This window comes from Mustela lutreola, chromosome 1, assembly GCF_030435805.1.
Source record: "Mustela lutreola isolate mMusLut2 chromosome 1, mMusLut2.pri, whole genome shotgun sequence".
Taxonomy (NCBI): domain Eukaryota; kingdom Metazoa; phylum Chordata; class Mammalia; order Carnivora; family Mustelidae; genus Mustela; species Mustela lutreola.
In genome coordinates this window covers 41,577,333-41,590,577 of record NC_081290.1, presented here as the reverse complement: position 1 = coordinate 41,590,577, position 13,245 = coordinate 41,577,333, and positions in this window count along the sequence as shown.

Genomic DNA, 13,245 nt, shown 5'->3' with positions numbered 1-13,245 from the left:
CTAAGAAATTTTACCAAGTCTAAAAAGCAGTCAATTTACATCTTAAGGCTCATATATGTTCAAGTTTTGGAGAAAGGAATAAGAAGGGCTTCTGATCCTTTACATCCTGCCTCCTGTCTAATCAAAGCATTTTCTAATTCAGATCGCATTAAGTAGTGCACATCAGATGAGTTCATCTAGTCATGGAATGAGGAAAGCATCCCACTGAGGGCTGAGCTGAGGAATCACTTAAAGCATTTAACTATCAAGCTGTTTTCAACCTATTTATTTTCCATGACATCAATTATCATTTTCACAAGACTGGTTTCTCAAGACTTTCTTTTCCTGGTGAGGTAGCATAAAAGATAAAAAAAAAAAAAAAAAAAAAAAAAAAAAAAAAAAGTTAATCTTCTTTATCAGTTGAATAAATCTCAATACCTAACTCCCATCACATTTCCAAATAGCCATCCTACATAAATTCACTCACATACAATATTACAAAATACAATACTCCAATTGAAGTAGACTTTTAAAGTTTCATTTCTTTTATGACTAAAATGTTGGTGATGCAAGCAGGCTTTGCTCGAGGACCCAGAGGGGTTCCGTGGTTCTGGCCAAGAGGGTCCTTCACTTTGCAGAGGATGGAAATCAAACATGAACCAGCAGGAAGTGGGAGCAGAATTTATTGAATATTTAGAGAGCTGACACAGACAACATCTGGGAGACACAGAAAGGAAAAGAAGAATGAGTGTCATTCATCTTTTTGAGGGATCTGGGATTTTTACTGAGGATGGTGTTATGGTGTAAATGTCTCCTTGGCCATCTACGGCCTGATGAAACAAGGGTGAAGGTATAGATGTCCTCCATAAGTCACTTACACCCCAGAGACAGGGGTCTTGGCATCAGGGTGCCTGGAGTCAGTAGTCTTGGAAAACATATGCGAAGACCTTGCTTGGTCACCCCTTAGATGTTATCAATTGTGCTGGAATACTCCAAAGAAATCATTAACTCCTTGCCCTTGACAAGAAGGACATATATTAAGACATTTATAAGGTGAGGGTGCAGGTCCTAGCAGAATAGAAGGAGGAAAAGGAGCCAAGGGAGGAAAAAAAAAAAAAAAAGCTTTATTTTATGGGGTCCCTTCAGTTTCCCTGTCTCACTGGGACTTATTTAGCTAGATACAAACAAAGTCAGAACATATTAGAGTATAATCATTAATGGTGTGTTTTGACCACAATCATTCATTTAATAATTAGAGGACCAAAATCTTAAAACTTCATTCTGCTTAATTCCTTGATATCAGGCCATTTCTTAGTATACAATTTTTTTTTCTAATTGATTACAATAACATAAAAATCAGTCTATGACAATTGCCTATTTCTTAGTAATTTATTAAAAATAAAAGTTACATTAAAGAAAAACTCAATCTGATTTTAAATTAGAATCTGAAGTTCACAAATGTTTCACCAGTTTCTCCAGGTAACGTACAATTCAAAGCTTCATTCCTTATGATAGAAAAGCTTTAATTGTATTTGAAATAAATTTTTTAAATCACATTTTTGTTCCACTTAAACTTAAAGTTCACACCATTATTAAGGAAATCACTTCCTATATAACCATGCCAGCATGTCTCAAGAATTTTTGTTTATACTGTATGATATTGATATCCTCTCAATGAATGTATGACTAGAAGATGGACATCTGAACAAGTCTTACAAGACTAATCATTCTCTCTTGACAATCTGGAATTTTGGTGATGAAATTGAAAGATGGTTTCTACATGGGACTGAATCTGAGGCATAGAAACGTGCACTCCCTCACTGGTCATGAGGTCTAGAGAAGCGGGAAGCTATTCTGCTATAACATTAAATAAAGCTGATGTTTGGAAAGAGGCACAGACTAAAGAGAAGAACCCTGATTTCTTGATAATGGCCACAAGAATTCAGACCCCATCGACATAGTTCTTAGAAGAGAAAAATCAGTGGTTAAAATGTAAGAAAATATCTGAGTGTGTGAGTGTGTGTGTGTGTGTGTGTGTGATTTATTGACAGACATTAATTGAAAAATTTATGTGACTGATTCAAAGGTCTCAATGAAAAGAAATCGAAGTTACTGTTTCCGAGAAAATTTCAGGTAAGAAGGAGAACTAGGTATTGTATATACTATTGTAATATTATGATATGGGTATTATAAAGGATTTTATGATAATATAAAAGAATCCTAAAACCAACTTGTTAATTTTGGAAGGTAATAAAGAAATTTTAATCAAGAAGATGGACTTCCAGGTGAATAACATCTAAATAATTAAATCAAAATAAGGAATCTATATATACTCAGTGTGATGTGATTACATTCAGTATTTCCATCTAGGGATCCAGTTCATTACGGATTATTTTCTCATTACTAAATATCCCAAAAAACTATCCTTTCTCCATTGAGTGGCCTTGGTATTTTTGTCAAAAATTATTTGACTAGGAGTGCCTACATGGCTCAGTGAATGCCTCTGGCTCAAGTCATGATCTCCTGTCTGGGATTTGACCCTGCATCAGTCTCCTTGTTCAGCAGGAATCCTGCTTCTCCCTCTGCCTGTCTCTCCTCCTGCTTGTGTGCTCTCTCTTTCTCTCTCTCTCTCTCAAATAAATAAATAAAATCTCTTTTAAAAAGAGAATAAAAAGGTAAATCAAAAAGTACAAGAAAATATGTGTAAACCATTAAATTGATAAGAGATTAATAACTAAAATGAATACCTGGAACTTAAAAAGAAAAAGACATTCAGAAAATAGGACATGAATAGATACTTCCTCAAAGAAAATATCCTAATAGCCAGTAAGTATATGAAGATTCTCAACATCCCACATCATTAGAGAAATTCAAATCAAAATTACAAAGAGATACTACTGCAAACCCATTCAGATGGATTTTTCTTTAGAGGAAACAAAAAATAACATTTTATGGGGACGTGGAAAAATTGTAACTCTTATGCATTACTCAAGGGACTGCAAAATAGTGCAGTAATTAAAAAAAATTAAATACAGAATTACTGTTTAACCCATCAATTATACCTACTCAAGAGAAATGAAGCAGAGTCTCAAAAAGATATCTGTACATCAATGTACGTAATCAGCATTATTCACAATGACCAAAAGGTGGAATGGATAAATAGAACATGATATGTGCTTATGGATTAGATAGATGATAGATAGATAGAGGTATACACAATGACATATTATTCAGCCTTAAGAAGTATTGGAATTCTGGTACCTGCTACAATGTGAATGAGCCTTAAAAACATACGCTGAGTGAAATAAGCTAGACACTAAGGACAAATATTGTATGACTCTATTTGTATTTGGTACCTAGAATAGTACAAATCAGAGGGAGCAATGGGATAGAGGAAAGAGAATGGGGAGTTCTTATTTAATGGGTATAGAGTTTCAATCAGGAATGATGAAACTGTTCTGGGGATAAATAATGGTGATGATTGCAAAACAATTATCAATATACTTAATAACACTGAAGTATACACTTAAACTTAAAAATTAAAATTATCAAAATGCGGGGTGCCTGGGTGGCTCAGTGGGTTAAGCCTCTGCCTTCAGCTCAGGTCATGATCTCAGGGTCCTAGGATCGAGTCCCGCATTAGGCTCTCTGCTCAGTGGGGAGCCTGCTTCCTCCTCTCTTTCTGCCTGCCTCTCTGCCTACTTGAGATCTCTCTCTCTCTGTCAAATAAATAAATGAATAAAATCTTAAAAAAAATATCGAAATGCTAAGTTTTATGTTAAGTATCTTTTATGACAAAAAGAAAATTTAACGTAATACTTCTATTGAGGTTTTTACTTTCTTTACAAGTTCTCTGAGTTGAGAAATCTGGTTATTTCCCAAGTCCCCTTTCTTCAAGACCAGTGTACATTCAGTAAGCTCAGAAATTTTACAAATGCTAAGCTGTACTTAAAATATTCACGTAAGTGATTTTTAAAAAGAACTTATGCAGGGGCGCCTGGGTGGCTCAGTGGGTTAAAGCCTCTGCCTTTGGCTCAGGTCATGATCTCAGGGTCCTGGAATCCAGCCCCGCATAAGGAATCTCTGCTCAGCAGTGAGCCTGCTTCCTCCTCTCTCTCTGCCTGCTTCTCTGCCTACTTATGATCTCTATCTGTCAAATAAATAAATAAAATCTTTTTTTTAGAAAAAGGAAAAAATAAAAATAAGAAGAATTCATGCAGTATGAGAATGTAGATACTATTCTTTTAGGAATGGCTCAGATTATAAGTTATCCTTTCCCTAGGAATAAGTAAAGGACATTTTTAAAGGCTGCTTTCTCTACATCACTGCAGAAAATAACAAATAACTCTTGTGCAGATGCACAAACATGATATAAATTAAAAGGGAAACATACTTTTAGACATTCCTGGATTTTTTTGGTAGAAAAAATGAGTAGAATTATTTACAGCTAGTTATAGTTGATAAAGACTTTATACTTGAAAGTCTGATCTTTGAACAAATGCAAAAAGGAGAGAAATCACTTGGCAGAGTGTCATTCTTATACAAAATATGTTTGAATACAAGGAAATATGCTATTGTTCTGTATTTTTTTATATGAGTATACAATAGTACTCACAAAGAAGATGATATTTTTGAATTATGCAGTCCTTTAAAGTAGTGGCCCAAGGTAGATGGAAACCAATTCTAACAAAAGATGTTGAGGAGACCTGAGAAGGTTCACATCAGAGAAATATATGAGAGTTATAAGTTTGAATAAATAACAAATGTTAAGAATAGTCCAATTCACAATAGTGGGCAAAAAAGAATGAATACATGGAAAAATTATTATCATGTGATTATACATAAATCAAAATGACAATCATCATTTAGGATAAGAAATGCCTAAGGACTGTATAATTTTAATTATAAAATTACATGATGTACGTTCTACTCTCCATTCCTGTCTAATTCCATGGGATGCTTTTACGTCAGCCCCATCAAATTTATTTCGGTACATCTAATACACTCTTTCTCTCCTGTAACTCATAGCAATAAATCAAAAGTTTTCACATTGAATGTTTTTTTTTTCAGAAGAAAAATTAATGAAATCTTTTCTTGTAAGTAAATTTCTAAATCTGAAATGTATTAATTGTGATGTCATGACTATGGCCAATTTTCAAAAAGTTATGGTTGTGTGCCACAAGGACTACCTTAGTTAAAGTTAATTAAACATTCTGTTAGCAGGATAATATGTCATGGCTTGTATATTTTCAAGTGATATGTCCATTATTGTTTTAGTATGTTGAATGTAATATACATATCTTGTGTTTTTATTGATACTTTTTTTCTTTGAAATTTCAATGCCTATGTCTGGGATGAAAGGGGTCTAAGTTGGTTGTTTCAAACATAAAATAAATAAAAAACTGGATCCTGATTTTATTGTAGATGTGAATCTAAATGCACAAAGACAAAATGATTCACTAGTATGATGATTTGCACAAACAGCTGAAATGGAGTATGATAATGAATGTCTAACAATTGAACTAATGACCCCACGATTCTTAGTTTGGTTTCCATTATGAAGCATCATCAAATGGCAGTATTTAGTTATTGATTAAATCACATTATGTTCAACAGAAGCACAGCAACCACTATGAAAAACCAATAAGGATGTTCTGAAACAAGTACTTTTTGAAATTTATAATGTTGTCCACAAAGATAAAAGAGCTCAAACCACAAAGACATAGTTAAGAGGTGTAATATGTGTGGGAAAACAAGGATGCTTTATCTTGATACAGGAATTTTTTTTTAAAATCCAGTTAAAATATTTATATTGATATGTCCATGAAGAAACAGAAACCATAAATAGAGAACAAACTGATGGTTAGTAGAGATGGTTGTTAGATGAAAGGGAGTGGGAGATACAGGCTTCTAGATAAGAACTGAATAAATCATTAGGAATAAAAAGTACAGCGGTGCCTGGGTGGCTCAGTGGGTTAGAGCCGCTGCCTTCGGCTTAGGTCATGACCCCAGGGTCCTGAGATTGAACCCCACATCGGGCTCTCTGCTCCGCAGTGAGCCTGCTTCTCCCCACCCCCCACCCGCCTGCCTTTCTGCCTACTTGTGATCTCTGTCAAATAAATAAATGGAATCTTAAAAAAAAATTACAGTATAAAAAATATAGTCAATAGTATTTTAATAGTGTTTCACAATAGGGTGCCTGGGTGGCTCAGTGGGTTAAACATCTACCTTCAGTTGAGGTCATGATCTCCAGGTCCTGGGATCAAACCCAGAATCCGACTCCTTCCTCAGAGCAGAATCTGCTCCATCCTCTCCCTCTCTTTCTGTCCTTTCACCAAGTCCTGCTCTGTTAAATATATACATAAAATCTTTTTAAAAAATAGTGTTGCATGGTGACAGATGGTAGTTACACTTGTGGTGAGCCTACCATAACATATGGAGTTAATGAATCACTATGTTGTATACTTGAAACTAAGGTAACATCATGTGTCAACTACATTAAAAAAAAAAAAAAAGCAAGAGCAACAATAGGAAATTTATCTAATTAAACAAAATATATCAATGATTTCTAATATTATAAAACAATGGCATGGCCTTTATGCATTATAATAGATGGCCTTTTTTAAAACAGGGTAGAAATATTGACAAGTTAGTGTACAAATCAATACTTAGCCTCTGTGTATTATACATTCAAAAAAGATTTTTCTTTACTAAACAAAATTATTTTGTGAAATTTGATAATTATATAAAAGATAAATAATATCTGCATACTGATCCATCTTCAATCCATCCAAAGAGAATTGTGGAGATTAAAAATAACTGCAATTCTGATCTGGTAATTGAAGTAAATTTTGATAACGTTAATATGAATTAAATGCTTTTTATAATTTTTCAACAACCAAAGACACAAAAAATGGGTAGGAACTGCAAGACTTGGCATTTCTGTTTTAAGTTTAACTTTATTAAGGCAAAATGAAACAAAAGGCTATTTTTTTTTTGTTTTAAGTAAGGATATGAAAAACATTTCTACACAAAACTGATAATGTCAGAAAAGACTATATCTGTGACTGTAAAATCTTCATCAAGAAAACACAATGGAAATGTTTTTCAATATCTTTAATAGCCTTTAATTAATAGGTATAACATCATATTTGTATGTAGAATGAGAAATTTTTCAAAATAAATTTGAATACTTAGTACAAGGTAATAGATCTTTAGTGACAATAATTAGTAAATGTACAGCCTTGGAATGTTGTGCCTCTGCTCCTAGTGTGTAATTTAACCTTAATCCTCAGAAAGAACTAAATCCATAATTCCTCATTATATATTTCATCTCCTATATCAAATTGTTCCTGCTATTTTTGGATATTTATAATTCTTTGATGGGAATTTTTAATTTACTCCAGATAAAGAAAAAGAAAAACTTGAGGCACATGGGCGGCTCAGTTGCTTAAGCATCTGACTGCCTCAGGTCATCCTCTCAAGGACCTGGGATCTAGTCTCACATCTGATTTCCTGCTCAGCTGGAAGTCTTCTTGTCCCTCTGCATCCCTCTCTTCATTCATGCTCTCTCTGTCAAATAAATAAATAAAATATTTTAAAAAATAAGGAAAACTTAACTGTTTGTATATGTAACCTGATTTATGGCTTAAGCCATTCACCGTGGAGCAAGTAATTTGTGCTTCCGTGGAAAACTACAAATCTTGTCATTTCTCAGAGAAAACAACAACAAGAACAAGAATATTTTTTAAAATGATGACTTTATTTTAGTTATTAACATTTCTGATATTCAAGATATAATTTGCATTATATTTGGTGGGTGAATGTGTAGCAATGTTGGTCATTTGAAAACTTTCCTCTATGACAACGTGTATTCTCCTTCTGGGAGAATGAATGGCTGTATGAGGAAACACCAGTGTGTTCATGTGTTCAATCTTATATCTTAAAATATTTCTTTGGATATTTGTTAAATATTCAAAAATATATTTTTAAAGATTTTATTTATTTATTTATATATAAGAGAAAGAGATCACAAGTAGGCAGAGAGGCAGGGGGAAGCAAGCTCCCCACTGAGTAGAGAGCTCTATGCAGGTCTCCATCCCAGGACCCTGAGACCATGACCCGAACCAAAGACAGTGGCCTAACCCACTGAGCCACCCAGGCACCCCCCCAAAATATTTTATTTTAAATATTAAATATATAAATATTTTATTTTAAAAAATTAAAATATTTATTTGAAATTGCAATATTTGATCTATTAATTTGATGTTTGAGATAGATTCTAACTCTATATGTGTATACAAAAATGTGTGATTAATTTTATTTACATACAAAGTAGAAATTTTGTGTCTTCAATATTTTAAAAATCAGGTTATCTGAATGCATCAGGAGCTTGTATAATTCATAGAAAAATGTACATCACCAGTAATATTTTCTTAGAAGCCTTTGACTTCTATGAAGCTGACTGGCTCAGGGATTTATTGTCCCTCTAATAATGTCAGAACAATTTCTGACATTCACTTAGAGGGAAAGTTATTCAGCAAAAGATGCTTTCTGGGATTTGAACATTATGACTTTCTCTAATGTACTCCCACTCTTTTACCTAAGTATTTTCTATGTATTATTTCAGAGACGAAATTAGTGCTATTGTCAAGAATTCATAACTGAAGTGCCATTGCTATTCAGTGTTTATATTATACCCAAAACAATGATGAAAGGTTAACTAAAGGTCAAGGCATCATAGGATGGAAAACATACACACACATAGACATCTGGCAATTAAAAGTTAGAAGCACATAATAACTGGCAAGATTCCTTCTTAGTGATAAAGTATATACTACAACTGAATGTAAAAATCAAAAACGATAGTACAGAGATTAATTTTGTTTATATCATGAGCATTTATAGTAAACACAGCACTAGGCAAGTTCATAGAGTCACAGAAATTGAAAACATGGAAGACTTATTAAAGCCATCAAGTTCATCTCATACCCAGGGAAAGCTTGCTTAGAGCAAAAATGATGGATAGTTCTTATTCTCAGTCTTCTCTAGTTTAGATTATTCTGAGAAGCAAGGCTTTTGCTCTTCTTCATTTCAATTCATTACAAGCTCAACCTAACATATCAGTTTCACCACAAACATGCCCCCTGTGTGTACTCAGAGCTCTACCAAAAAAAAAAAAAATAATAATAATTGCTCTCCCTCAAGCATAGTCAGTTTTGTCTTTTTGTGTACATGTGCCTTTGCATAGCATTTCATAGAGTTGATATGGCCTTCCCATATTTCCCACAGCAGTTCCTCCAGTTTTTCTAGGTCATCACTAAGGTCATCACTTTTGTGAAGCAGTTCCTTATCTCTTCAATTTTTATTGTTTTATTTTTAAATTTTAACTATTATTTAAACTAATATTAAACATAGAAAAGTTGCAAAATAGTAAAACAAAACAAAAAACTTCCTTTATATTTTTCCCCGTTTTCTCCACTGATAATGCTATGATTAGCCACAGTACAATTATTGAAGATAAGAATTAAGATCACTATAATACTATTTAAAAACTGCAGACTGTTCAAATGTTGCTAGTTTTCTCCACTATCATCTTTGTGTTGAATACCTGTAGCTAGATATATGACATTGGAATTTTGGAGGACATGATGAAGGAAGAGAGTACAGATAGAAAAGAAGATATTGAAATACTAAACACAAGGTGATACGTATTAAGAAGGGCACCTTCTCTGATGAGCAATGGATGCTATATATGAGTGATGAAACACTAAATTAAATTCCTAATAACATTGTTACACTATATGTTAACTAAATAGAATTTAAATAAAAACCCAGTTTAAAAAAAAAAAATAAGAAGAAGGAGGAGGAAGAACTACTGCAAGCATCCTTCATTTAGAAACTGGGAAAATGAAAATTTACCAAAGAGACAGAAAAGGACTATCTCACGAGTGCTGGTGTTAACATATCAGGTATACAGAGAAACATTGATGATTCAGGAAAGGATTGTTAATTGAAAGAGGCCCCCCCCCAAAAACAAACAAACAAAAAACAAAAAACAAAAAACAAACAAACAAACAAAAAAAGAGGTCCTCTAGTAGGAAATGTGATATTTGATCTTATTTATACAAAGTAAAATATTTGATGATTTTTAAAGAAGACAAGGTCGAGTTGAAGGGTACATACCCAAAAATGTCAGTAAATAATAGTTTTGGTGATGTAAACATAGAAATTCTATTCTTCTCTTCTGTTACTTTTATTTTCTCATAGCAAATTTTTAAAAAAGTAACATTATCAACTGAGAGTACTAGGAAGGGGGTTGTGAAAATAAAGATATTTAATGCAAACAATTTTAATGATCACTCTCTAGTCTCAGAGACTTAAATATAGGCAAAGGTTTTTTTGTTTTTGTTTTTGTTTTGTTTTGTTTTGATGTTTTGGTTTTACCAGTTGTCTGGATAGTCTTGTTTAAACTAATCCACTGGGTGGATCTCTTCCAAATGGCTCTTGGATCTAGCTATCCAATATTTAGCAACATAGATTTCAACATAAGGCTTCATCTAGATTGTGGGTAAAGTTCACAGACAGAATGTAGAGAAGGAATTTAAATACTTAACTGCCTTAATCCTCAAGGGATTCATAATCCTAATCACGTTTCATTGTCAAGAATGGGTCATTCAGAATGCTACAACCTAGACCTATGGGAAATGGCTTTTATGAGAAGGTAAGTAGCTTATCTCTGCTAGGGTGGAGTTGAAGGGTTGAGGAGGAGAATAAGAGGGGTAATATACTAACTTACAGCATTAGGAAAATAAAAATTACTAGAGATATGAAAACTACTGAGCAGAACTAAAGTCTTCCTTGAGATTTACAGTTTTTTTTTCTTTTTTGTCTTTTATTTATTTATTTATTTATTTTATTTTTTGTAAACATATATTTTTATCCCCAGGGGTACAGGTCTGTGAATCACCAGGTTTACACACTTCACAGCACTCACCAAAGCACATACCCTCCCCAATGTCCATAATCCCACCTCCTTCTCCCAAACCCCCTCCCCCCAGCAACCCTCAGTTTGTTTTGTGAGATTAAGAGTCACTTATAGTTTGTCTCCCTCCCAATCCCATCTTGTTTCATTGATTCTTCTCCTACCCACTTAAGCCCCCATGTTGCATCACCACTTCCTCATATCAGGGAGATCATATGATAGTTGTATTTCTCTGCTTGACTTATTTCGCTAAGCATGATACGCTCTAGTTCCATCCATGTTGTCGCAAATGGCAAGATTTCATTTCTTTTGATGGCTGCATAGTATTCCATTGTGTATATATACCACATCTTCTTGATCCATTCATCTGTTGATGGACATCTAGGTTCTTTCCATAGTTTGGCTATTGTGGACATTGCTGCTATAAACATTCGGGTGCACGTGCCCCTTTGGATCACTACGTTTGTATCTTTAGAGTAAATACCAAATAGTACAATTGCTGGGTCATACTCATGAAAGAAATTGAGGAAGACACAAAGAAATGGAAAAATGTTCCATGCTCCTGGACTAGAAGAATAAATATTGTGAAAATGTCTATGCTACCTAAAGCAATCTACACATTTAATGCAATTCCTATCAAAATACCATCCATTTTTTCAAAGAAATGGAACAAATAATCCTAAAATTTATATGGAACCAGAAAAGACCTCGAATAACCAAAGGAATATTGAAAAATAAAGCCATAGTTAGTGGCATCACAATTTCGGACTTCAAGCTCTATTACAAAGCTGTCATCATCAAGACAGCATGGTACTGGCACAAAAACAGACACATAGGTCAATGGAACAGAATAGAAAGCCCAGAAATAGACCCTCAACTCTACAGTCAACTAATCTTCGACAAAGCAGGAAAGAATGTCCAATGGAAAAAAGACAGCCTCTTCAATAAATGGTGCTGGGAAAATTGGACATCCACATGCAGAAAAATGAAATTGGACCATTTCCTTACACCACACACAAAAATAGACTCAAAATGGATGAAGGACCTCAATGTGTGAAAGGAATCCATCAAAATCCTTGAGGAGAACACAGGCAGCAACCTCTTTGACCTCAGGCGCAGCAACATCTTCCTAGGAACAACGCCAAAGGCAAGGGAAGCAAGGGCAAAAATGAACTATTGGGATTTCATCAAGATCAAAAGCTTTTGCACAGCAAAGGAAACAGTGAACAAAATCAAAAGACAACTGACAGAATGGGAGAAGATATTTGCAAACAACATATCAGATAAAGGACTAGTGTCCAGAATCTATAAAGAACTTAGAAAACTCAACACCCAAAGAACAAATAATCCAATCAAGAAATGGGCAGAGGACATGAACAGACATTTCTGCAAAGAAGACATCCAGATGGCCAACAGACACATGAAAAAGTGCTCCATATCACTCGGCATCAGGGAAATACAAATCAAAACCACAATGCGATATCACCTCACACCAGTCAGAATGGCTAAAATCAACAAGTCAGGAAATGACAGATGCTGGTGAGGATGCGGAGAAAGGGGAACCCTCCTACACTGTTGGTGGGAGATTTACAGTTTTAGAGTGAAACTATTTTAACACCATTTAATATTAGTTCTTAAAATTGTTTCATGGTTTTAAAGTTAAGGAAGCAGTTTGATTATAATATTTTGGCCTGGGTAGGATAGGAGGAGAGTTGGATATGATCATATTAGAGTTTTGCTTGGAATTTTCTAGTGATGGAGGCAACAGAATTGAAGGAATAAGTAAGGGAGTGATTATAAAAGTGATCTTGGTATTCAAGGAAATAATGTAAGAATAGAATCTGTAACAATAAAATCATTGTAGAGGTGACAGTTTGGTAGTACCATTGTGATTAAAAGAAAGGGAAAAAAAAAAAAAGTTTGAGTCAGAGACCAGAGGCAATGAGATAGAAATGCAGTTGTGGTCAAGCAGTGATTATAATGAGAAGGGGTTCAAGGAGATCATTGGAAGTGAAGATATTGAAAGCTTCTCTCCAGGAATATTGAAATAATACGAATTATGACAGGAGAAATAGTGGTAATGATACAAGGTGGGGCAAAATCTTCAAGTTACGAAGAAGAATAGATTGGAGATTGCAGATAACTCTGATTTTCAAAGGAGCTTTGAGTTTTATACACTAGAGAGGGCTGTTCAGCAGTGACAAAAACGGTGAGGAAGAGGCTTATTCCACTCCTAAGTAGTGATATGTTTGAGAGGAAAAACAGTCACAACTGAGGGTAAA